Below are 27,246 nucleotides of genomic sequence, written 5' to 3' on the forward strand. Positions count from 1 at the left end.
GCCACATGAGAAAACCATATTTTGAAGTGGATGATAAACTTTTATTCTGAAATCACTTGACAATGAACTGCTAAAGACAACTCTGTGGAGTGGGTTTGGATGTGCCACGGAAAGCTCAGAACGGACAGGCTCAAGGTTGAAAGGAAGAGACGTGACAGATTTTGTATTGCTTGAACATCTTTGCTACAAAATGTAGCAGACTAAGGAACTGTCGTCAGGATTCTGTGCATGAACAATGGCTCTGTGTAAAGCCTGATCTCGTGGTGGAAGATGTCACAGTTTACTGTGGCGTGAGGTGATTCAGCCAATGGAGAGCCAGAATTCAGCTAATGGAATGTGAAATTAGTTAGTTTAGCTGTAGTTTTAGGGTATAAGAATTAGCTCAAGGAGCAAACTTTTGGCTTATGCTTCTTGATTCCAGAGGGACGTTCTGCTGTCCGATGATGATTACACGTAAGGAATGTAACCTTTTAAGACTTTGTTTTCACGCGATGAGGGTAGAGACAGAGAGTTAGTTAGGTTTTGGAAATGCTCTTTTTTACTTATTTCTGCTAATGAATAATATTATCTTGAATTAAGCTCTCTTTATAAAATGCTGAATAAAACTTTCTTATGACTTTGTCTAATGCTTGCTTAATAAAGTTCCAAACCTAAGTTTTCCTGAATATGTTTAAATAAACTTTTAAAATGACAAGCTGGTCTTGTTTATTGTGAGAGTTCAATTTCAACATATTGATCTATTCGCCTCATGATTCAGCTACTCTATTGTTTCTTATAGGCCTGGTATTGATTGGTAAGTATGGTGGTAGATAGTGACATCATTTATAAAGAATTTTAGTTGCTGCGCTGCATCAATTTGGTAGCATCAGACGGTTATATGTTGTTTTTGACATGTATGTTACATATATGTTGGTATAGTCATAGGATTGATGTTTAACAAATGTTAAGTTTTTTTTGATTTTGTCAGATTGTTATATGTAGTATGTAATCTTTAAGGGTTTTTCCAGTAGTGTGAAAAATTCCTGGTTTGCCATGGCAAGAGTAGTGTGACTAGAAGAGTTACACAGTGCATTTGTCTGTTTCAAAATTGTGGTATAGAATATATCACGTGTTGTGGACGTACAACACAAGTTTAGGGACCTTAGATGTGCATGGTTGAATGTATAGTGAGGATTGCCTATGAAATTGTAGCATTAAGCAGAGGGACCTGGTGAGCCTGTTTTAAAACTTTCTGTGAAAAGAGTAGTAGGATTTATCCAAGCTTGAGAGAAGGGTGAGATAGCGTCGTCTATTCTTATCAACGCTTGACGTATTCTGTGGTTGGTTCAAGTCCTGCTAAGAATTCGTGTGTGTATGATCAAGGTTTTCTTGTCTGAAGGTGTGTGAATGTTTGGTAACCTGAAGGGTAGGGTAAGAATTACTCTATTGGCAATTGAGACTATTCTGTGAGAATAGCGTTGTCTATTCCACGCTGAGAATACTTGAATGAATGTATATAAAAACTATCTCTTTGTTTAGAGAAGCAGACAAATGGTTTCCTTTATGTAGTTATTAATTGCGTTCAAAAAGTAATAGGAAAGCGTTTTTGGAGCCTTCAGGGTAAAGAATGCGCTATTTTAAAATATTGTAAAGCGCTCTGAAGCCTTTAGGTAAAGTCTGTGCTGTTTAAATGCATTGTAAGGTGTTCTGTGCGATTTAAATGTATAAAAAGTGTTCAGCGTAGCTGATCTGTACAAAAAGGTGATCTGTGCTATTTGAAAGCATTCCAAAGTACTTTGCGCTATTTAAATAAATAGATAAATTGTTCTCTGTGGTTAAAACAATATTAAAAGCCTCCCGATCGAAAATTCTGAAGGCAGGGGCTGTTTTGGGAGTGGAAGCGTGTGGGGAGAGCCTGCAGCCGCAGCTGCTGTATACGTCAGAGCCTGCCGCGCTCTGATTGGTTAATATGCGTGGAGTGTCTGAGCAAAGCAGCGCTCTCATTGGTTGAAGCGCGATTAATGTTTAAAATACTGTTTATTTTACAAATAGTTCTTCCTGTTCTGATTTTTTCCCTTCCTCTTGCAAATTGCGCTTTGTTAGAAAATACTGGCTAGATTAAGTGAGCGTAGTGTTGTGAGCTCGTTTCAGTAGCTGGATTCTCAATCAATTGCCAGCCTTATTGCTCGCTCTGTGTTTACATTTATTTAAACGACTGGTAGATCGCTTCCTCACATTTTACACTGTTTGACTGTTGACTGTACCGAGCACCAAGTATTTTGTGAAGGAGGGGGGCTGTGGGAGCGAGTGGGAGAGCTGTCACCTGCAGCGGCTGTCTACGTCAGCCGCCGCGCTCCCATTGGTCTAAAACGTTGACGCGTCATATACGGTGCTGCGCTCTGATTGGGCGAGGCTCCGTGTGTTAGTGAGAGGAGCCGCGCTCTGATTGGGCGAAGCTCCGTTCCAGTATTGGATTATTGTTGTTCCTTCTGGGGGTCTCTCTCGGCATGTATATCGCGCATTGAGAGGAGCGTGTGTGGAAGAGACACTGACTGCGGTGGCCAGAGAGACGGGAGACGCCCTTCGTTACGTTACTCGTCAGGACAGGGTCGCGCACCCATTGGTTGGTGACGCGCATCCCTGATGGGTTCCTGGCGCATCATAGAAAGGTTGGTCGCGCACCCATTGGTTGTTGATGCGTAGCGTCACACAAGGGTCGCGACCTCATTGGCTGAGTCTTCGTGAGCCTCGAGGTTGTTTGTTTTCTATACAAATATTGCCTGTGCTGCTCTTGCCGATTTCCAAAGTTAAAAGGTAGGCTTGGATTCCCACTGTGTGACACGCTGAGCTGTGGTGCTCTGAACAAGTGTGCAGTGTCAGTGTCATAGAAGAGTTGGATTGGTTGAGGCTCTGACAGGCATTCTGGTTGGCTGAGCACTGTGCAGCCACACGCTGATTGGTTGAAACACTCGTGCTGATGCACATTGTTTACTTTTTGCCGAAGATTTAGTTTTTCCACGTTATTAATGCCCAAAGCTTCATTTTTTATTATTAATTATTTCAGATATTTGCTAATAATTAGTGAATAAATATAGCAGATATATTAAGATAATAGCATCAAAGGTAATTAAAGTAAGGACATTAATTATTAAATTAGTACAATATTAGGTAAAATAATTGCTTAGAGTTGCAAATAAAGTTATAGTATTTACAGCACTGTATATAAAGAAAGCCATTAAAAGTCCTTGATAAAACAGCATTGAGATACAAACATGAGTTATTGGGATGATTATAAAAAAAAGCCTACATGGTTTCAAAAGGTAAAAAATTATTTTAAACCTGACAAGAAAATTGAGACATGTGGTGGTAAATTACTTCATAAGTATAAAACACCTTCAGCCTATATGGAAGGCGAATATGGCTATCATACTGTAATTTGGTTTGATAACTGGATGCATTATACCAAAGATGATGGTGTACTTGCCTGGCCAGAAGATGGGTCATTTAATATGAAAGTTTTACAAAATTTAAGAGGAAAAATGATGGATCTTGTGCCAAAGCCAAGACCTACACAATTTGAAGCCTTAGTTGAATGGGAGGTTGAGATGATGGAACTTGAATGTGAAAGCAAGTGTTCAGCACCTAAATATTCAAATTATGTTGTAAATAAAAAACAGGACAGAAATTTACGCAGATCCCCAGAACAGATTAATGTGACGCCAAGAGAGCAGATTAATGTGTCGCCAAGAGTCCCAGTTCAGATTAATGGAGTCCCTGTCCAGACCCTTTCTCAAGGTGTCACAACAGGTAGGTATGATGAGATGCCTAGTACTTATGAAATTAATATTCCTGCTCATGTAAATTTTACAAATGATTTCATGGAGCAGTTAAAGTCAGACATGGAAGCAGTGACAGTTCCTGTGGTAATTGGACCTGTTCCCCCAGTGCTTAGAAAAGATGAAACTAGTCCCACAGCTTTAACGGTCCCAATTCAGCATTATTCTAATGTACCTGAAAATAAGCTAGTAAAGATTCAAACTCAGCAAGAGAGAGTGATGACTATAATTTCACCTAGTGAAAACTCTGACGTTGAACTGATTGACCTGACACAGGCTGGTGAGTATAAATTACTGGATAATACAATCAGTACAGACAGATTAAAAAGATTACAGGATGATGAGGACATGGAAGACTTGAACAATACAGGTAGGATTGCCTCTGTCCATATAAAAGATTTAATTTGGGCTTTGAGAAAAAGGGGTAGTCTGAATAAATGGAAAACAAAATGGACGAAGAAAAAAGAGAAGGAAAAAGCGACCTTAGCTTTTGTAGGAGAGTGTAAAAATTCACAGATGCAGAATGAGATAAATATGCAGCAACAGTTACTGAATCAACAGCTACAAATTCAGCGACAGGTGGTGATTCAGCAGAATGAGATATCTCCGCCGCTATTTCCAAATTATGTTAATGAGCTGAAATACAATACAGATACAGGATTCAGTGGAGACAAGGAAAACAGACCAGATCCAGTTAAAATTGCAAACAAGCAGGGAAACTCATTTCCTAATGTTCCACAGTACAAGATGAAGTCGGAAAGAATTGAAGGAGTTAATCCTGTTATTGAAAAATTTATTGAGCAGGGTGTCTGAAAAGAGATTGAGAATAGTCTTTGTAACTCATCAGATATGGGAATTAGAAAGCCAGATGAAAGGTACAAAATAGTACAGGACCTGAGAAAGGTTAATGAGATAGTTATCCCTTGTTGTCTTATTGTGGCCAAACCAGTAGAGATCCTTTGTCAGATACCACATGATACTGAGTGGTATTGGGTCCCAATGCACCCAGAGAGTCAAATATTTTTGCTTTCAGGTTCCAAGAGAGAATTCCCAGACAGCTAACTATTGAGAGAAATAAAATGATTCAGGCAATGGAATCCCCTAAGACGCAAAAACAGGTAAGAATGTTCCTAGGCATGGTTGGATACTGTTGCCAATGGATTAGTGCTTTCTCAGTGTTTGCAAAACCATTGCAGAGACCGACAAAAGCAGATATAAAAGACCTAATTGTCCTGACAGAAATTAAATTTGAGGCCTTTGAGCAATTTAAAAAGAGTTTGTGTGAAGCTCCAGCTCAGGGCATGCTAGACTTCAATAAAGAATTTGAGCTTCTTGACCAAATAGCAGTGATAAAATGTGCTGCAAATGGAGAGAAAAATGATTATGTCTCAAAAGGCAATGAGCACGTAGGTACCATTGTTAAGTTCTGTGCTCAGGAGAGGGTTGCAATCTATGGGGAAAAATTCAATGAACATGTTTCATGCATCCTCATACTAATCTTTGCAATTCAGACATGGCAAGAATTAAAATAATTACAAGATGAGGCACATGTTGAGGAGAAAAACACATTGCTCAAAGAAGGTTGCAGACAGCGAGAGGAAGATGAAAGGGTTTACAAAGATGGCGGACCTGTTATGTCCAATTGCATGATTGCTGACATGGCACAGATGTACCATGGTCCAGGTCATTTAGCAAGAGACACAATGATTCAACTGTTCAGGGAAACATGTCTGACATGTCAGAAAAACACATGCCAGAAAAACAATGCAGATCAAAAGACAATTGAGAATTTGGGAACCATAGGCCGGCAGGGTGATTCATTTGCAAAAATTCAAATAGATTTCTTTGAAATGCCCCAACATAACAAACTGAGATATGTCCTAGTCATCATTTGTTTACTTTCAAAATGGTTAGAAGCTTTTCCAACAAGAAAGAATGATACAGTTTCTGTATTCCATCAGTTGGGAACAGGTATGGAAAAGGAGCAGGCTCATGATTTATTGCCAAGAGACTTGGTCAGAACAAAGGTTCATCTGAGGAGAAACTGTCTAGTACCCAGGTGGCAGAAAGCAAGTCAGGTGACAACAGATACTAGTTGGATGCATATCAGTAATACCCTTTGTGTACCTGCACCTGATAACACTGATGAAGTTAGTGAAAACACTATAATTGATTCAGACTCAGAACAAGAACAGGAAAATCCAGATCTTGAAGATCGACAAGGTGGTCGACATCTGGATGATGATGTCAAAAATCCATATCTTGAAGATCGACAAGGTGGTCGACATCTGGATGATGATGTCAATGTGAATGAAACATTGAATGAAGAAGATCTAGAGATTGTGATTCTAGATTCAGAAAATGATGAGAATCTGCCTGAAAAAGAATCTCAAGAAAAAGAAGAAGATTCAGAAGCAGAAAATTCTGAGCAAGAAGATAATCAAGTCCAGGAGAGTATTGAAAAGCAGAAGAGTAGCTCTGTGTGCAGGAACAAGAATCCTGAAACTGGGAAGCTAAAGGTGATCCCTGAAGAAGAGGAAGAATTACCAAGTACTAGCTGTAAGGATGATGTTCCTAATGGAGTGAAGCTGCCGAGTAAAGAAGTTCCTAGGTACGGATTTGAAGTCTCAGAAACAAATACAGATGGGAGTGATGAAGAGTCTGAGATAAGAAAATTCGGAAAAAGGGCTTGGAAAGCTGAATGTAAAGAAAGCAAGCCTGAGAAGAAACTCTTGAGAAAAGGTGATGTCTGGCCTAAAGGTGATGTCTGGCCTAAAGGTGATGTCTGGCACAAAGATTTAAAGTTCAAATTTGAAGGGTCAAGTCAGAAGAGTGATTCAGACAAAGAAGAGCAAGCTGAAGAGAAAATTGAAGTGATTACCAAGAAGAGCAAAAGACCATTGAGACCAAATGTAAAATACAAGTCTCTAGAATGGGCTTACTTAACTATCCCTCCAATAGTTGAGGAGCGCAGTAGCAGTCAAAATGGTGACAATGACTAGGTTTAGTTTTCTTTAAGTTGAGGTTTATTTTTGGCATAAGGCTGAAGAAATGTTGTTAGGGTGACACAAGGTCGAAGAAATTGTGTTAGCTGGAAACACTTTTATGTAAGACGCAAGGTCGAAGAAAACATGTTTTAGAATTTGAAAAAAAAAAAGAGGGGGTATATACTAATTTTTCAAACATTTTCAAAAATGTACTTTTTTGTTTTTTGTTTTGTTTTATACTACTCAGATTGATATTTGTATTGTTGGTGCAGTTCGAAATGTAGTTATGCAATTTAAAACTTACTTATCTAAATTCATTGGGGTTGGGGATTTAAAGGTGGAAAGGATCCTACTTAGCTGAATAAAGAAAGGGTAAAGGATACAGAATTAGTAAGATGTAAGACTCAATACTAATTATGAGATAGATGAAATTAGAGTTTAAGTACTAATCCTGAGTAAGCCTGAAACATGTTCAATAGATACATTTTTTAATTAACATTTTTGGGTGTTGTTTGGTGATTTTGAAATCACCAGATGAGGGAGTTGATGGAGCGAGCTTTAGAAAATATTTTATTCTAGCTCGTGATGTCATACTCTCATAACTTGAAATAATATATTAATGAGTGTTTGCATGATTTGTTTAATTAACTCAACCTAGATTAAGTTTGCACCACACATGAACACGCGGGAAACTAATTACATGTGCTCTTGTTGCATTTGCAAGTTTGTTTTGTAACACATGATTAATATTGTTTTGTTTGTTATGTCTGTTCTATTGTCTTTGTCACTATTAATATGCGGCTGATCATTCATGACATGTGCTTTTTATATGTGCTTACATGTTTGTCCTATGTTGTCTTTGTCTGTCTGTGTATCATTTAATCATCTTTTTACTCTTTCAGAAACATAAAGCTGGATTACATGAAGAATGGTAGTTATTTTATGTGTTGCTTTATTTGTTTGTTTTTGCTAATTGTCTTTTATTAGTGGGTTAATTAATAATTAGCAAGGGCTGGGTGGTACAGAAGGGTTTGTTTTACCTGAATTAATTATTCTTTTGTGTTTGTTTAAATAATAGTTTTCTGAAAAAGTGACGCAAGCTGAAAGTGGCGCAGTGACGCAAGTTAAAAGTGGCGCAGTGACGCAATCAGAAGTGGCGCAGAAAAGGCCTGCTGTTGTTGAAAGCCACATGAGAAAACCATATTTTGAAGTGGATGATAAACTTTTATTCTGAAATCACTTGACAATGAACTGCTAAAGACAACTCTGTGGAGTGGGTTTGGATGTGCCACGGAAAGCTCAGAACGGACAGGCTCAAGGTTGAAAGGAAGAGACGTGACAGATTTGGTATTGCTTGAACATCTTTGCTACAAAATGTAGCAGACTAAGGAACTGTCGTCAGGATTCTGTGCATGAACAATGGCTCTGTGTAAAGCCTGATCTCGTGGTGGAAGATGTCACAGTTTACTGTGGCGTGAGGTGATTCAGCCAATGGAGAGCCAGAATTCAGCTAATGGAATGTGAAATTAGTTAGTTTAGCTGTAGTTTTAGGGTATAAGAATTAGCTCAAGGAGCAAACTTTTGACTTACGCTTCTTGATTCCAGAGGGACGTTCTGCTGTCTGATGATGATTACACGTAAGGAATGTAACCTTTTAAGACTTTGTTTTCAGGCGATGAGGGTAGAGACAGAGAGTTAGTTAGGTTTTGGAAATGCTCTTTTTCACTTATTTCTGCTAATGAATAATATTATCTTGAATTAAGCTCTCTTTATAAAATGCTGAATAAAACTTTCTTATGACTTTTTCTAATGCTTGCTTAATAAAGTTCCAAACCTAAGTTTTCCTTAATATGTTTAAATAAACTTTTAAAATGACAAGCTGGTCTTGTTTATTGTGAGAGTTCAATTTCAACATATTGATCTATTCGCCTCATGATTCAGCTACTCTATTGTTTCTTATGGGCCTGGTATTGATTGGTAAGTATGGTGGTAGATAGTGACATCCTTTATAAAGAATTTTAGTTGCTGCGCTGCATCACTATCTATCTATCGCCCTCTATCTATCTATCTATCTATCTATCTATCTATCGTCCTCACTCTATCGCCCTCACTCTATCGCCCTCACTCTATCTGTCTCTCTATCGCCTCACTCTATCTGTCTATCTATCGCCATCACTCTATCTATCTACCTATCTATCTATCTACCTATCTATCTATCTATCTATCTATCTATCTATCTATCTATCTATCTATCTATCTATCTATCTATCTATCTATCTATCTATCTATCGCCCTCCCTCTATCTATCTATCACCCTCACTCTATCTATCACCCTCACTCTATCTATCGCACTCACTCTATCTATCTATTGCATCACTACAGCATCACTCAGCACCACCACAGCATCACTCAGGGGGGGCACCACAACAACACTATGCGCTACCACAGCATCAATCTGTGCAACCATTCAATAACAACTGGTTCAAATATGTTCTCTCAATGTTTCAAGCTTTATTACAAATGTCACAAAAAGATGTTAATATTTCATTTCTGTTCATGGATTTTCGTCACAATAAAATACACTGAACATAATCTTCACAAAACGTATTTACAAAAATTTAAGCTCTTGCCATTATAAATTACAATAACTTTTATTTAAGTATTAATTATTTAAAAAAATAAAAGCCATTTTTATTTGTAATATCAAAACACCTAAGTCACGTAAATACAACACATATTGCATTACAAATGCTATAGGTGTCACATTTGAGAAAGTTTAAAGTATTGGCATTGTAAATGACAAAGCTATTAATTTAGCTATTTTCAAAACAACACATAAATAAAAAATGTGTCATTTACAATACCAATAGCTCAAACTTTCCTAATGCGAGACCTATTGCATTGCAAATGCTTGTTTTCTTTATTCTCCCTCATCGCAGGTATTCCCCGCTCAGTCTTTCGCCTGCAACCACCCTTACCAGCATTGAGTGGCAAAGTAAGGGATCGCCACCTTAGTCAAAAGCACTAGCTACGCCACTGGTTACATCATAAAGGTTTACTTTCAGAGTAAAGTTATTCAGAACTCGGATAATGTAATCAAAATCAATTTATTAATGAAACGAAGTGCAAAGCTCAGTTAAAATACAGAATCGATCAAAGAACTCGGTAAAGGTCAAGTCAGCAAAATCGGGAGTATAAAGTGGGAGAGCAATTTACATCGATTCACCACTTAACTTCAGTAAGAAAAGAGCTACTTACACATCCAAAAATAGCATTCTTTTATAGGGTTCTGAAAAAAGTAATTCATACATTCAATGGAGTTCTAAACGGCGTCCATTGAACAAACCGATAAGAACTAACTAGAGTGAAACAGTGCAAGAGACTACATTTGGAAAGTCTGAATTAATTCTACAGCATGGAACGCCTTACAGACACTAGCTGTAATGGAACAAATATTGTTCCATTCATGTGTGATTCTGCTAAGACTGCTGGGTAGAACCTTGAAGATTTACAATTCTGCTGAAACAACGTATTAATATTCTTGTGAAAGTAATTGTCTTGCTTGTGAAAATACATTTGCACATTATTCTACTGAGCGATATAAACATAATTGTATCCACATCACAACAAAATGGAGTAGGAGGCCTACAATATCTAAATTAGCTTGAGTTTCATCTTTCATTAGTGCAATGCATTTATTTCTCAAAAAATAAAGTTAACAAATGCTGCAAACCTTTCAAAATGCCCAACACAAATTAACACGTATTTTGAAAGTTGCACCTTATGTTCAGTACCTTAACAAAGGTGAAGTCGAGATTTTCAAGCACAGCGTTCATTTGACAACCTAACTTTTGTTTACTCAACTACAGCTTGGCACTCTTCTACCTGGGTGTGAAATGTTGTTATGTTCTCAAATTAGTGACTAGATCTAAGAGACAAGAGTTACCATTATTTGTTGGCATTTTAAAGGCTGTAACATCAGAAATCCCTAAGATTGAAACCAAATAGTTGAATGTATCACAGCTACACCCGTCTTCCATAAAGGTAGATAGTTAAGAACAGAGAATGGCAAAACATGTGAGAACTGGAACTGTTACCGGGAACATAGGGACGGTTGATGGTTTCGGAGATGGGATGCCGGCCTCCTGGCTCGAGAGCCCACTAGTAAACTGGCCTGGAATACTGCCGAAAAGAACAGCCTAGCCCACATAGGGATGTAACCTTAAAGCTTGGAAGTGAGCAATGGTTCAGATGAACTGGACTCTTGGGGACACTGATGAAGATCAGGGCATCCTTCCTTGGCTTATCCGTCCTCAGAGGGGCAAGAATCCAACATCTAAAAAGAATGTAGGCAATAGCGAAAGAAACAGGGAATCCCCACTAAATCCTGGAAAAATCAGACAAATATTTCATGCCCAATATTAATAAGCAACCGACGAAGAGGGTCACTTTGGTCTCGAGTTAGAGGTGGCTTCTTCATCGACAGTAGTGATACTGAAACATACAAATAATGCAGCCCTATCCTTGAAGTTAACATTGGAGTAGTGTTGTTACAAAGAGGACCTTTGCAGTGTGGTTAACAGTGTGACAGAGGCAGAAGGGAGAGTCTCAGACCCAGAGAACACAACGAACAGTCTCAAGGCAAAAACACAACAACTACAGAAATCTTTCAGGAAAACATGGAATGACGCACCTGGCGAACAACCTAAGTATTTAGCCTATGTACCATGGGATACTGAAATGAGTGAAGGGAAAGCAGCCAAGCCCTTTCCTGAAGCGCTGGCTATGCACCCTCTTACGGAAAAGAAGACATTTCTTCCTGTTTTGTGGTAGAAATAGTGCATAGGGAACTGACAGCACACACATCTGTGTGCTCTATGATAACCAAACTCCTCTCTAGATAGACAACGTTATGATGCAGATAATGGCGCTCCGACAGGGGTGGGTGCACCAAGAACCCTCATGGGATGCTCTTCCCGGACTATACCAGGCATGTTCAAAAGCAGCTGAAACACTTTGATGAGATGTAGGAAAGTAGGATCTGCTTTTATGGTTACCCCCACTTTTTACCTGGTGCTAAGCTGTTACTGACTAGTCTGACTGGAATCCTGCTCATCAGGACCCCAGTCTATCTGCTTTCTCCCTTAAATTGTTATGTTCAGTACTTAGGTACATCCCAGATTGGATACTGGGGTACCCTTATCAGTCCCTAGTATATGGTACTAAGGTACCCAGGGCATATGTCCCCCATGGGCTAAAGCAGGCATTATGCCATCATGGGAGGCCATTCAAAATTGAACTACAGGCCTGCCATTGCAGCCTGTGTAAGATGGTGCTTGCACCGCTTACTAAAGATAAAGGCTGCCTATATCTAGGGTCACTGCACTTAAAACCTATGTCACCCCTATAGCAGGCCTTTGCAATCCTGAAGGCAGGGTGGTTGGTTCAAAGTGTGAGGGTGCATCTGCATGAGCAGGACACCCCTACAGCATATGGAGTCCATTCTCCCAGGTTATAAGTGAAACTGCCATATAACATATAGAGGGGCCCCACATCATTATGCGATGACCATCTCGAAAAAAGGCTGTAATAAACCCTATCATGTTTGGTATCAAACATATCGGAATCATCTCCTATATAGTATATCCGGTATGATTCCAAGCACTGGAAGAGCCCTCCGTTAGGCTCTCCATGTCCCCGGTACCAGTCTTTCAGACCCGGACAGCACAATATGGTTGCTGCCGACCAAAGACACAATTCCGCCCTCCTGATGCTGAGGCAAGCTCAAGCAGGGCAAGGCAGAACCATAGGCACCCTGTCACAGGGAGGTGTGACCATCTCCCAGACACGATTTAGTGTATTGGGGCAGGGTGAGTGCGCTTGGCAGCGCCACTCAGTCTGCATGAGGAGCACAGTTGGTGTCCCTATGCATAGTCCAGTTTAAACCAGCTCTGGGAGCTGTTGCTCCCACTATGGTGCGAAACTGGACAAAGGACATGGGAGTTCAAGTTCAAGTTCAGAAATTTGTATAGCGCACTACTCACCCAGAGGGTCTCAAGGCGCTTGAGTGAGGATGGGTACACTACTTATTGAACAGCCAGGTTTTTAGCTGCTTTCTGAAGGAGAGGTGGTTCTGTGTAAGGCGGAGGTGAGTGGGGAAAGAATTCCAGGTCTTGGCCGCCAAGAAGGAGAAAGATCTTCCTCCCATGGTGGATCTATTGATGCACGGAATTGCGGCGAGGGCTTGATTGGATGAACGTAGTTGGCGGGTGGGTGTGTAGAAGAAAAGTCGTTTGTTGAGGCATTCGGGTCCTAGGTCGTAGAGGGCCTTGTGTGCGTGGGTGAGGAGATGGAACATTATTCCCTTGTTGACGGGAAGCTAGTGGAGATCTTTCAGGTGACCGGAAATGTGAGCTTGACGGGGGATGTCCAGTACGAGTCTGGCTGAGGCGTTTTGGATGCGTTGGAGTTTTTTCTGTAGTTTGGCTGTGGTTCCGTCGTAAAGGGTGTTTCCATAATCTAGTCGGCTAGTGACTAGTGCGTGGGTGACTGTCTTTCTTGTTTCGGTGGAGATCCAACGGAAGATTTTCTTGAGCATGCGTAGGATGTTGAAGCATGAAGATGAGACGGCGTTGACTTGTCTGGTCATCGAGAGGGAGGAGTCCAGGATGAAGCCCAGGTTACGTGCGTGATCTGTAGGTATGGGTGCTGTACCCAGAGCCGGTGGCCACCATGAGTTGTCCCATGCAGAGGGGGATGATCCTAAGATGAGGACTTCCGTTTTGTCCGAGTTTAGTTTTAAACGGCTGTACTTCATCCATTCGGCTACTTCTTTCATTCCTTCGTGTAGATTGGTTTTGGCGGTGTTAGGGTCCTTGGTGAGGGAGAGGATTAGCTGGGTGTCGTCTGCGTAGGAGATGATGTTGAGGTGGTGTTGTCGCGCGATGGATGCGAGGGGACTCATGTACACGTTGAAGAGGGTGGGACTGAGTGATGATCCTTGTGGTACGCCGCAGATGACTTCGGTGGCCTCTGATTTGAATGGGGGGAGGGGGACTCTCTGGGTTCTTCCGGCGAGGAACGAGATGATCCAGTCCAACGCTTTTCCTTGTATTCCGACGTTGCTGAGGCGATGTATGAGGGTGTTATGACAGACTGTGTCGAAGGCGGCGGAGAGGTCAAGTAGGATGAGGGCAACTGTTTCTCCATTGTCCAGAAGCGTTCGGATGTCGTCTGTAGCAGCGATGAGGGCGGTTTCGATGCTGTGTTTGGCTCGGAAGCCGGACTGTGAGGGGTCGAGTGAATTGTTGGATTCGAGGAAGGCGGCGAGCTGACTATTGACGGCTTTCTCGATGACTTTGGCCGGGAAGGGGAGGAGTGAGATGGGGCGGTAGTTCTTAAGTTCAGAGGGGTCCGCTGTGGGTTTCTTCAGAAGGGCGCTGAGTTCGGCATGTTTCCAGCTTTCTGGGAAGGTAGCGGAGTTGAAGGAGCAGTTGATGACGTCGCGGAGATGGGGTGCGATGATGGAGTCTGCTTTGTTGAAGATGTGGTGTGGGCATGGGTCAGTTGGTGAACCTGAGTGGATGGAGTTCATCAGACGGATGGTGTCTTGAGTAGTGATTGGGTTCCAGGCACAGAGGTTGTGAGAGTGCTGTTTTGGTTCGGAGGTGGGTGGAGTGGATTGTTCTTCGGACAGGTTTTCAAAGCTGTTATGAATGTCAGCGATTTTGTTGTGGAAGAAAGAGGATAGAGAGTCGCAGAGGTCTTGGGAGGGAGTGATGTCGTTGGTGCCGGCGGTGGGGTTGGTAAAATCTTTGACGATGTTGAATAATTCCTTGCTGTTGTGGGCGTTGTTATCGAGTCGATCCTTGAATGCTGATTTCTTGGTGGATCGGATCAATTGGTGGTGTTTGCGGGTGGCGTCTTTGAAGGTGGTCAGGTTGTTAGTGGTTGGGTTTTTTCTCCAGGTTTTCTCAAGGGTACGACATAGCTTCTTGGATTTCTTAAGGTCATCGTTGAACCAAGGGGCCTTTTTGCTACCTTGTTTGATCTGGTGGTTTTTAAAGGGTGCTAATTCGTCAGCGCTGTGGGTGATCCATTGTGTGAGTTTGGTGGCCGCTTGGTTTGGGTCCGATGATATGGCGGGGGGGTTTTGGTTAAGTGATGTGAAGAGTTGGTCGGTGGTGATTTTGTTCCAGTTTCTTCGAGGAATAGGTTGTGGTGGGATGTGGGTTGTGGACTTTTTGTAGCTGAAGTGAACGCAGCTGTGGTCCGTCCAATGGAGAGCTGTGGTGTGATCGAAGGAGATGTGTTTGCTGGAGGTGAAGATAGGGTCAAGCGTGTGTCCGGCTAAGTGGGTGGGGGTGTCAACAAGTTATTTGAGTCCGAGATTGGCCAGGTTGTCCAGAAGGGTGGTGGTGTTGCTGTCATTATTCTTTTCAAGGTGGAAGTTGAGGTCTCCCAGTAGAATGTAGTTCTCGGAGGTGAGGGCATGTGGGCTGATGAAGTCAGTGATGTCTTCGTTGAATTGTGTGCGGGTTCCTGGTGGTCTGTAGATGAGGGTGCCTCTAAGTGTGGTCCTGGGGTCGGTGTGGATCTGGAAGTGAAGGTGTTCGGCGGTCGCGATGTTATCGTCTGAGCTGGTCGTACTTCAGATGGTGTTCTTATGGACGATGGCGATGCCTCCACCTGTTTGGTTGGTGCGGTCTTTTCGGATGATCTTGTAGGCGTCCGGGATGGCTATGGCGATATCGGGCGCTGATGAGGCGTTCATCCAAGTTTCTGTAAGGAAGGCGATGTCTGTCGATGTAGTGTCGAGTAGGTCCCAGAGTTCAGTGGCGTGTTTGTGGACCGAGCGGGTGTTCATCAGGATGCACTTCAGGTTGTTAGAGTCGGAGCTGTGTTTGGAGGAGGAGGATTTGGTGTGGGTCCTGATGCAGGTGAACTTGCAGGAGTGGCAGGCGAATGGTCCGTGGGTGTGTCCTGGGGTAGCTACGCAGCATTGTGGTTTGCGTCCGGGGTTAAGGGCAAGGAGAGTTGCGGCGTCATACGTTAAGCGAGTGGAGTGGGTATTGCGAGGACCAGGGGGCCTGGCGCTGGGCGCGGTCCAGGCGCGGACGGGCATAGACGGGCTTACCTTTGGCGCACCTTTGGCGCGACTGGGGTGCGACCGCTGCGCGTAAACGCTGCACGCAAAAGCATCTGTCATATGTGGATAGTGGAAGGGGAGGGTCGAGTAACCTCCCCCTGTCCAGACTGTGGCCCGGGAGGGTCCCCTGAATCATCCCAACCCTTTCTTTAGGATGCTTAAGGGCTTACCTGTGTGTAGGTCCCTAGATTCGTCGTGGGACATGATTCAGATCAGACACCACTTTTTCTACCGTCTGGGCACTCTGGACTTCACTGGACATTGACTTCGTCTCCCTTCCAGTCTGCTGCATCGTCTTTGCCTGTGCACCATACAAGAACCTTCCAAGGCCTGTGGCCAAGGCATGTCATAAACACCTGAAGGAATCTCCCTTGAAGTGAAGGAGTCACTTCCCTGCATTCACAGCCACCAAAACTAAGTCAACCGGTCTGCTGATCCTTAGTTCCTCCGGACTCCGAAAGGTTCTGCAACACAGGTGGTGATTTTCCACAGCTCTCAAGGCCTGCCCTGTCCTCTCACCAAGTTTGAGGCCAGTATCCCTTATGGGGGCTGTTTATCACCGAACACCTGTGCACCCCGTCAACTTGCAGTTGCAAAGGCTTGTTGGCTTCCTTCCAAGAAGATCTTTGGGCTCCAAGTAGCCCCAACCTCGAGCATCTCCAGTGACCCGAATCTTCAACCACACTGCCACGTGTGCATCCTGGCCTGCATTTTTTGGTGAGCTGCTTGAGGTCCTCTCGCGAATCCAGTGCCTCCGGTCATAATCCATTTGAAGGTCACCTTTATTTCTTTTGGGCTTCCCTGATTGCTTTTGGCCGGCCCTGACTTCCCTGCTTGTGGTGATTCCCCTGGGCCTTACTGGTCCCAACATTGCACCTTCTTCGAATTCTGCGTGGGATGCATTTGCCAAATCTTGTTGGTGTTCCCACCGGACATTGAAACCTCAGCACTCGACATCCGACCTGGGACAGCTTGTGCACAGCTCCTGGTCTTCCTCAGCATCACCTGGCCCTCACAGCTGCAGAGTCATGGTCCTAATCATCTCTCCTGCAACTCCCGACGGTGGTGGGTATTTGTCTTCCAGATCTCCTGGTCGCTCCTGAGTGACAGACTCTGTCCCTTCCGCTTGCAGGTACCTCTCAAATAGAATCCACCTTCAGATTCCACTGGACATTTTCTTCTTCATCAGCAGCGGCACTTTCCTGAAGTCCTCCATTGGGTTCAACTGCGGTTTCCAACATCTCTTCACACCTATGTACCCGGCTTCCCTGGTGTAGGTAACATGGGTACTAGGGAATCCACAAGTGGGGTGGCTCTCCAACCTTCTGTCTTCCACAGTGTTTTTTCAGGGTCCACTGGGAAGGGTCCTTTTTTAGGTCTCGTGGCGATTACCGCGCGAAAGCGCGGTCTCGCCAGAGACCTATAGTCACCGGCTCAGCTTCCCAGGAGACAAGAGATGGCCACGCGCATCTTCAAGAATCGGATCGGAGCGGGCCACGCACGCGTGTGCACATCTCCTGTCTCCTGGGAAGCTCCAACACACACAGCCACACCTCCCCCTGTTTTTACACATGCATTCGCACACACACACACGAGCGCACACATAGAGACACACACACAAGCGCACATACACGCAGGCACACATACAGAGACACCCCCTCCTCCGCCGCCGCACACATACACACACGTGCGCACATACACACACACAAGCGCACCGAGACCTCCCCGCTGCCTACCCCTACAACTAAGCCCCACTTACTGCCACTCCGGACTTCTGCAGCCTCCGCGGGGCTCTCGCTCGGGCATGGGAGCCCAGCGTCTCCACTGCTTCTCTGGCCAGGCACTCCGTGGGCGCGGGCTTCTGGCAAAAGACGGAAGTCCCGCCCCACCACAGGTTTCGTTTTTGCCAGTGCACGCGCACGTCTTGTTTTTATCGTGAGTGACCTATAGCAGCACCACTGTATTTTTAAATTGCTTACTTGTTTCTTTTCTTCTGTACTTTATTTCGTTTGCTGCTTTTCTCTTTTCTTTGCTTCTTTAATTTCAGTTTTTCTCTTCACCTTTTGTCTGGCTAAATGCCTTGTCCTCACTTCGTTGTTTTCAATTCAACTTCTCCTTTACAGTATCTATTTCAGTTATACCCAGGAAAACAAAGCCTTGCTGTTTCCGCAATCATGTAAGCTCCCTTCTATTGTAAGAGCAGACCGGCAGCATCTACAGGGCAGTAATCTATTGCAAGAACTGAAAGGCGTGAACCTAAGAGAAATACAAATGAAATATTAATATTACATTAGAAGATAAATGCAGAACCGGCCGAGATGGGGGAGGGGGCGCGGGCTACATACACAGTGAATGACGTGGCACGGCTATCTTCGAACATACATACACATCATCAGCCAGTAGCCGGTCTCCTCCGGGTACCATTCGGCGAGAGGCTGCACCAGGAAGATTCTGCTGTCCTCTCAGCATCCTTGGGCGCAAATAAGAGCCTGGACAGAGACATTTTAAATCACGGATCTCGAGCAGCTGAGACAATACAGATTATGGCTCATCAGCTATCCTTTTCAGACCTGATTTTTCCCTCGCTATACTGCCTGGTGCTAGCAGTTGCCGCTCTGAGTTGTGAGCCACGCGTATGAAGCAATCTGTTCCTCCCCCCCTCTCCTCCCACCCACATTATACATCACTCATGTTACCCCCCCCCGCCCATCTACTTCACGCCCCCCACCCCACGCCAGATTAATAGTGGGAGGGATGCAAGTCCTGGTGCAGCAGCGCGAGCAATCGTTTCATCAGAAGGACGGGGCGACGGGCAATGATTCCTGCAGCCTGATTGAAATTTCGGCCTCAGCGGTTTGCTGGGGCTGGGGCTGGGGAGGGATGGCGCCGGGTGGTGGGAGGGAAAGGCAGAAGCAGGGGGCATGGAGTGGAACCAGGGACAGAGTGTTTGAGGAGCCCACCGGTGAGCAGGTGAATGTGTAAAATCAAGGAGCACAGGATTCCAGCTGCTTCGTGATAAGGTTTTCCATGCCTGATATTTCCTCTGAATGGCGCACTCCAACATTTTGAGCCTTTTGGAAATATTTGTAATTTTAATGGTTTGGTCACTTCGGGTTTTGCATACAAATGGACTACTTTATGTACTGTAAAATTGCGTAGGGAGGGAGTCACAGTTCCTGAGGTGTGTGTGCAATTAATCAGCTCCTGTGTGTTACTCTTTACCTTCTGTCTTTGTACACCTCACAAGAGAACTGGCAGTAAGTCACATGCGAAGCTATCCCTACTACACCCTCACACACCCTCACGCTCACGCTCACACACACCCTCACACCCTCACCCTCACACCCCCTCACCTTAACATCCCCTCACCCTCCCTCACAACCCCTCACCCTCACACCCCCTCACCCTCACCCTCACAACCTCTAACACCCTCACCCTCAAACCCCCTCACCCCCTCTCACCCTCACATGCCCTCACCCCCCCTCACCCTCACTCCCCCTCACCCTTACACCCCCTCACACCCCCTCACCCTCACACCCCCTCACTCACCCTCACCCCACTCACCCTCACACCCCCTCACCCTTACACCCCCTCACCCTTACACCTCCTTATACCCCCTCACTCTCGCACACCCTCACCCACCCTCTCTCACCCTCACACACCTTCACACACCCTCACTCACATTCACACACCCTCACTCACCCTCACTCACACATCCTCACCAGCATAGCATAACAAAACATTGCATAGCATAACAAAACACAGCATAGCATAACAAAAAAAAGCACAGGATAGCATAGCATAGCATAACAAAACAAAGCATAAGATAGCAAATTAAAACATAGCATAACAAAACATAGCATAGCAAAACAAAGCATAGCATAAGAAAACACAACAAAACATAGCATAACAAAACATAACATAGCATAACAAAGCATAGCATAACAAAACAAAACATAGCATAGCATAACAAAACAAAGCATAGGATAGCAAAACTAAACATAGCATAGCATAACAAAACAAAGAATAGGATAGCAAAATAAAACATAGCATAGCATAACAAAACGTAGCATAACATAAAACATAGCATAACAAAACACAACAACACATAGCATAACTAAACATAGAAAAACACAACAAAATATAGCATAGCTTCACGCCTTGGCTGCTGCTGCGATAACAACACATAGCATAACTAAACATAGCAAAACACAACAAAATATAGCATAGCTTAACGCCTTGGCTGCTGCTGCGATTTCGGGCAATGCGGCCGTTTTTAAAAAACGGGCGGGCCGCGTCGGCCTTTGGCCAACGGCAGCACCAGCAAGGTAGTGCTGCCGTCGGCCAATGGCCGACGGCAGCATGGAAGGAGTTAACAAAACACAATAAAACATACAATAGCATAGCAAAACATAGCATAGCATACCTAACACAACAAAACATAGCATAGCATAACAAAACATAGCATATCATAACAAAACAAAGCATAGCAAAACAAAGCATAGCAAAACAAAGCATAGCATAACGAAACATAGCATAGCATAACACACATACAATATATGCTCATAGCTACAAACTAGCAGACAATATTATTCCCAACTTTCCTTATTATTGAGCAAAATCAGAGTTTTCGAAAAATTGTATGCAAAGCATTGTCATACACAATGCCAATAACTCAAACTTTAATGCTGCGAGACCTATTGCATTGTAAATGCTTGTCTTTAAAACTCCATCTGTGACATGCATGTTGATTTGTACAGAGCACGCAGTCATGTTCCCACACTGCACTTGCTCTCCGAGGGGTTCCTAGTCACTCACCTTGGATGGTTCCTTGGGTCCCCAGCATTTCTACATCCTCTCGACATTGTCTTGCCCCGAGTTGTGGTTCTTATACCACTTTCTTAGTATATGGTTAGGTTCCCCCTGGTGTCCACTGTGTACTCTGTGCTATTTACTGTATTTCTATTCAAAGTATTGTGTTTATTTCCGGGTAGGCAAAATCTAAACGTTTTAGAGAGTATTATATAATAAATACATACATTTATAAATACCCTGTGTGGTTCTTTTTCACGTAATCTATACTGATAAGATTGTGTTCTGGTAAAACAAGCTGCTTTACACTCCTGGGCTAAGCATGAAGGCTGCTCTCAGCAGCTACCATTTAGAGAGCTTTCTATGGTTGTCTAAGACCTCATAAATCACGATAAGGGTTGTCTGGACTAGTGCAGGGCGTCCACTTACATAAGTGTACATCACATACCAGGCCAGCTTCTCACATGAGGTGAAGAATCTCCTTTTCCCAGCTTGACTGAAAGTGATTTTCAATGGAAATGACTTCTTTGAGAAGACAAACGCAGTGTGGAACCTGAAAGCGTAGCATAAGCCTCTCAATGGTGTCCCGAAGATCGGAAGACAATACCCCAGAGATGGAAAGAAAGGAGGTCTGACTTCAGAAAAAAAGCAGAGAAGGAGACAACAGTCTAGGACTGGCCAAGGAATACCACCAGAGGTGACCTGGAAAGAAAAAGAATCAGGAAAAGTGGGTGCCAGCTCAGATCCAGAAAAGCAGCAGACTGGCAACATCTTTGGTGGTGGGGGATGAGAGGAGTTTTGGAAATGGGAGGCCTTCTTCTACCACTCTGCCTGTGCTGAAGGTGTGTGGTGGAGCTCTAGTGGTACCGGCCAGGTCCCTTATTACCCCCACCACTGGTGGTAGAGGGGGGGGGGGTGGGACGTGGTGGGAAAAAGACTACCAGAAAGAGAGCAGTAGGACTTGAATATCTAAACCTGTATGAGCTTTTCACCGACCAGAGGAAAATTAGTGGGTCAACAAAGCCTTCCGTCATTAGGGTGATTGGAGAAGAGGGTGTGCTCAGTTCTAAAAAGGGTCATTAGGTCCCCTTCTTGGGATGGAGGAAGGGAGACATTGTGGTCAAGATCCCAAACACAAAATGCCAATAAGACATAGAAAAATGGGGAAGCAAGGAATATACGCCTTTAGCACATATTACACCCCACAAGCCTACAAAAAGACATGTTTGCTGGGATCAATAAAATAGTTCACAGTAAGCGGGGTAGGAGGGAGATTTCTACAACTTTATGACCAACACAATAGATAGGTCGACAGGAGGACAGAAATTTGGCAGGGTACAACCAACCAGCAACAATCTGTAAAAGCGTTTCATTCAAATGAAGGGGATTTCTTTTTTGTGATATTTGAACATTTCAGATTCGGACCTGAATTCCAAGCATGGTTAAAGCTCTTACATATAGAACCTACAGCAGCGGTGAGAGTCAAAGCAGTCCTCTCCCTCGTCTTCAAATGCGGTGCCCCACTCAGCACTGTTGTTCACAATATCCCTAAAACTCTGTTCAAAGCAGATTCTCTGGTAAGAGGATTAAGATGGGGGTAGAAATTGAGGATAATACATCACTCAATGATGATGATATTTTCCTTTGTGCTGAACCTTTGAAGTTTCGCAATTGAATGCACACAAATAGGATACTAACAGGATCCTTGCGAGGTCCTGATGAAAGTCAACTAGCCTGGTAAGGCATTGGTGTGAGGGCTGAAACACGTTGACCTAGGGATACTGAGGATATTAAGTGCACCCAAAGCTATTTTAAGTCTAGTATCCCACTCAATAACCAAAGAGCTCACATGGCTACCAAAGTTGAGTCCATCCAGATACACTAGGTTATCAGGACAAGGACTCTATGATGACTCATGCAACTTGGAATCCCAGTGGGTGGGAGTCCTTTTAATACCATAGGGTGACCCTCTTGGGCTGGTATGATTTTGAATCCCAACAGATCCAACTCGGCTTTCCATCCTTCCGAAGTCACTAAATTCAGTATTATTAAATGTGTGCTAGCAAAGCCTGGTGTATATAAGCGTAAAAATTGCAAAAGTGTGCTATGAAGTACTAAAGTACTATTAAAAAAATAAATTATTACCCCAGGAAATAAAACCACTATTTTATACTATGGCTTTATTTAATAATCTCTAGCTGGCTGATATACTGTTGGAGAAGTCTCCTGTGGCTCCTCCAAAGGTTTCACCAATATTTAGCATCAACATCGTTGTGCATCAGCTACTCAGTGTAGGTTGGTAAGTCCACAACAAAGCCTAGCAGAGAGAACTCTGTGAAAGATCACCATGAACATGATTACTGACTTTCATGGAAAATAACTGTCTCTCTAACAGGACGTTAGGTAGACAGGATATGTGGCCACTGACAACATACTCCCATTTGTGGTTGTATTTACAGTGCCATCATTTGTTGACATAATTTAAGCCAGTACTGACAGGATTTTGCACCTGTTTTTCCCTATTCTATTAATTGCGTCCCCTGATGAAATCAATCAATCAATCAATCAATCAATCACAGCATTTGTATAGCGCGCTACTCACCCGGGATGGTCTCAAGGCGCTGGGGGAGAGGGGGTACGTCACTGCTCGAACAGCCAGGTCTTGAGCTGCTTCCTGAAGGAGAGATGGTCTTGGGTCAGCCGAAGGTGGATGGGGAGGGAGTTCCAAATCTTGGCTGCCAGGTAGGAGAAGGATCTTCCTCCGGCGGTGGCTCTGCGGATGCGTGGTACGGCGCCGAGGGCGTGGCTGGTCGATCGTAGCTGGCGGGTGGGCGTGTAGAAGGTCAGGCGGTCGTTGAGGTACTTGGGGCCCAGGTCGTGGAGAGCCTTGTGTGTGTGGGTGAGGAGCCTGAACGTGATTCTCTTGCTGACGGGGAGCCAGTGCAGGTCTCTCAGGTGGCCGGTGATGTGGCTGTGTCAGGGGATGTCCAGGATGAGTTGTGCGGAGGCGTTCTGGATGCGTTGGAGTCTTTTTTGAAGTGTGGCTGTGGTTCCGGCGTAGAGGGTGTTCCCGTAGTCCAGTCGGCTGGTGACGAGTGCCTGGGTGACGGTCTTCCTGGTTTTGGTGGGGATCCATCTGAAGATCTTGCGGAGCATGCGCAGGGTGTTGAAGCACGATGAGGAGACGGCGATGACTTGACTGGTCATCGAGAGGGAGGAGTCCAGGATGAAGCCCAGGTTGCGTGCGTGGTCCGTTGGTTTGGGAATGGTGCCCAGGGCAGGGGGCCACCAGGAATCATCCCAGGCGCATGGCGATGATCCCAGGATGAGGACTTCCGTCTTGTCTGAGTTCAGTTTCAGGTGGCTGTTCTTCATCCACTCGGCGACGTCTTTCATCCCTTCGTGTAGGCTGGCTCTGGCGGTGGCGGGGTCGTTGGTGAGGGAGAGGATCAGCTGGGTGTCGTCGGCGTAGGAGATGATGTTGAGGTTGTGTTGGCGTGCGATGGCTGCGAGGGGGCTCATGTAGACGTTGAAGAGGGTTGGGCTGAGTGATGATCCTTGTGGTACGCCGCAGATGACTTCGGTGGCCTCGGATCTGAACGGGGGGAGGTGTACTCTCTGGGTTCTTCCGGCGAGGAACAAGATGATCCACTCCAGTGCCTTCTCTTAGATTCCAATGTTGCTGAGGCGCTGCACTAGGGTGTGGTGGCAGACAGTGTCGAACGCAGCAGAGAGGTCCAGGAGGATGAGGGCCGCTGTTTCCCCGTTGTCAAGCAGGGATCTGATGTCGTTGGTGGCTGCGATCAGGGCGGTCTCGGTGCTGTGGTTAGCCCAAAACCCGGACTGCGAGGGGTCGAGGGATCCGTTCGTCTCGAGGAAGGCGGCGAGCTGTCTGTTGACGGTCTTCTCGATGACTTTGGCAGGAAAAGGGAGGAGCGAGATGGGGCGGAAGTTCTTGAGGTCGGTGGGGTCCGCTGTTGGTTTCTTCAGGAGGGCGCTTAGCTCGGTGTGCTTCCAGCTCTCCGGGAAGGTGGCGGTGTGGAAGGAAGTGTTGATGACGTCCCGGAGATGGGGTGCGATGATGGCGTCGGCCTTGTTGAAGACGTGGTGGGGGTAGGGGTCGGTTGGGGATCCGGAGTGGATGGTGTTCATCGTGCGGGTGGTGTCTTCGGTGCTGACCGGGGTCCAGTTGCAGAGGGTGGTGGTGGCGGGCGTTGGTTCGGTGGTAGGGTGCGTGGTCTGTGCGTCGAAGCTGTTGTGTATGTTGGCGATCTTGGCAGATTTTCTAACACAGCCTGGGAAAATCGTTCGACCACATTGGTGGGCAGAAAGTCTGTCAGCTAAATCCATATGGACTCACTCCTTAATGCTGATGAACCTCACCTCAATGCCCTCTAGGTTGTAGTGTAGTTCCTATATTCCCAATAGGCTCTGTGCACTGGAATAACATAAACAGCAGTGTAGACGTAGGACTGAGGTCATCTAGGTCTCTACTGACTATGTTAGACTTAATTAGTTTTGCCAGCTAGCTCAGAGGTCACTAGAAACTTTCTCGAATGAATAGGGAGGGGTTAACTTCCCTGATTCAGACAAGAAGGGATTAGCTTCTGACAACCATATAACATGACAACTTTGCTCCCCCAGATTAAGGAGTGTATCTCCAGAGTCGTGTGAAAACAATAGACAGCTATTTCACTCAGTCAATTGTGCATGCTTATTTCACCAGGGTGCAGAGAAATAGAGAGACAGGCGTTTTCAATAAAAGGTGTTATTTTATTGAGCAGTCTTCTTTCTCATGCAAGAGAAATGAATTGCCACAGTTGCAATACTTATCATGAAGTAAAGTGCGTACAGTAAAAGGAGTATTATAAAATAACACTGTAAAAGCATTGATATGGTTTCTTAGCCATATGATACTTAAAATGGATAAAATATTTACATACATAAAACATTGACTAACGAACTCAACTGGTGCTTCTAAGATACGCCTACCCCGGTGTACCTGACCTAAGCCTGATACGTGGGAAGGAGTAAGTAAGTTGCAGTTCCAAGTTAAGTTAGGTTTTTGCCAAGAATAAGTTAGGTTTTTGCCAAGAATCTGAATCAAGAATTCTCTCTAAGGTTTGAATCAGCTCCGTACCTTGGTTATAGAATGAAGGAGGTCTTGTATCTCGTTTCTCAGGACTCTATTTCCCAGTAACCCGCAAGGATGACTGGAAACACCGGAGCTGGATTTCTCGGCGTGAGAAAAGGCAGCTTCTCCAGTGTGTCAAAGGGGAGGGGCGGCTTCCTACGGCTCTCGCATCAGCTGGGCTTCGGATAAGTAGATAGCCGCTCTGCTCCACACCACAGTGTGTTTGCTTAAGGCAAGTGTTGGTATATTTATACCTGGAAGGTGCCATGTTTGACGTAAGGTTGGACATAAGACGTCAATAAAAGATGTCACTAAGAAGCGACTGTTCCTTTAGTGCTCGCAGGAGTTCAATGACAAATCAAAACAAAGGTTTGGTGTGTCGAAAGAACTCGTTGTGCTCTCTAGGAATCTAAGGAAGTAGCCTTGTCGTATTTGGGCTGCGTGGGCTATGACTGAATATGGGTAAGATTCGTATGCCTTTATTAGGACATGATTTATCATAACCGCATAAGGGCATGAATCAGGAATATTTAATTAGGGTCCTAGATACATTCACAACACCCACTCTACGTATAATATCCATCATTACTAAATACTAAGCAATATATAAACATATAGGTATGCATGTGTTATCCAACCCACCCCAAAATACAATGAAATGCATTTGAAATGGTATAGATACACGAAATGAGTATTATACTGTACACTGTCAAGCTGAGTTATCATTCAGGAAATGCAAATATGAATATTGGCTGAATGAATTGCGAAAATTACATTTATGAAATGGCTCTTAATACAGAAAAAAAGTTGAGACCATTCCATCACAAAGTTATATAAGATTGTACATATGCTAGAGGCTGATTCAAAATATTGTCTCTAGAGTCTTTAAAAATAGAACTTCTGTTCTCTTAGAATAGTTCTACTTTAAGCAAAGTATCATGTGCCAAAAAAAAGGTAAATATTTTGGAAATTAGGGGAAAATAATTTCGTTCTCGGGAAGGGAGAAAAAAATATAGTTTCACTGTCTTTTTGGAGTTCTGTTTATCAAAACTGAAGGCTGAATTCAGAGTTCAGGGAACGCTGTGAGCTCACTTTTTCAAATATTATTCTCGTTGTTAGGGGAGAACATTACTTCTGATAGGCCGGTAAAAAATTTGTCTACAACAGTAGGTGAAAGTTGGGCCAACTCAGAAAAGGTGGAAATAGTGCATATGTGCGATGCATTGCCATCATCGATGCCAGGATCAGCAATGTTCACAGAAGGTTGTACCTGTGTGGTGCCACTTTCATCTCGTACCTCACCGCCACTTAATCGTAATGGTGAAGTCTCAACGAATGCCGTCATCAGAA

This window comes from Lissotriton vulgaris, chromosome 6, assembly GCF_964263255.1.
Source record: "Lissotriton vulgaris chromosome 6, aLisVul1.2, whole genome shotgun sequence".
Lineage (NCBI taxonomy): Eukaryota > Metazoa > Chordata > Amphibia > Caudata > Salamandridae > Lissotriton > Lissotriton vulgaris.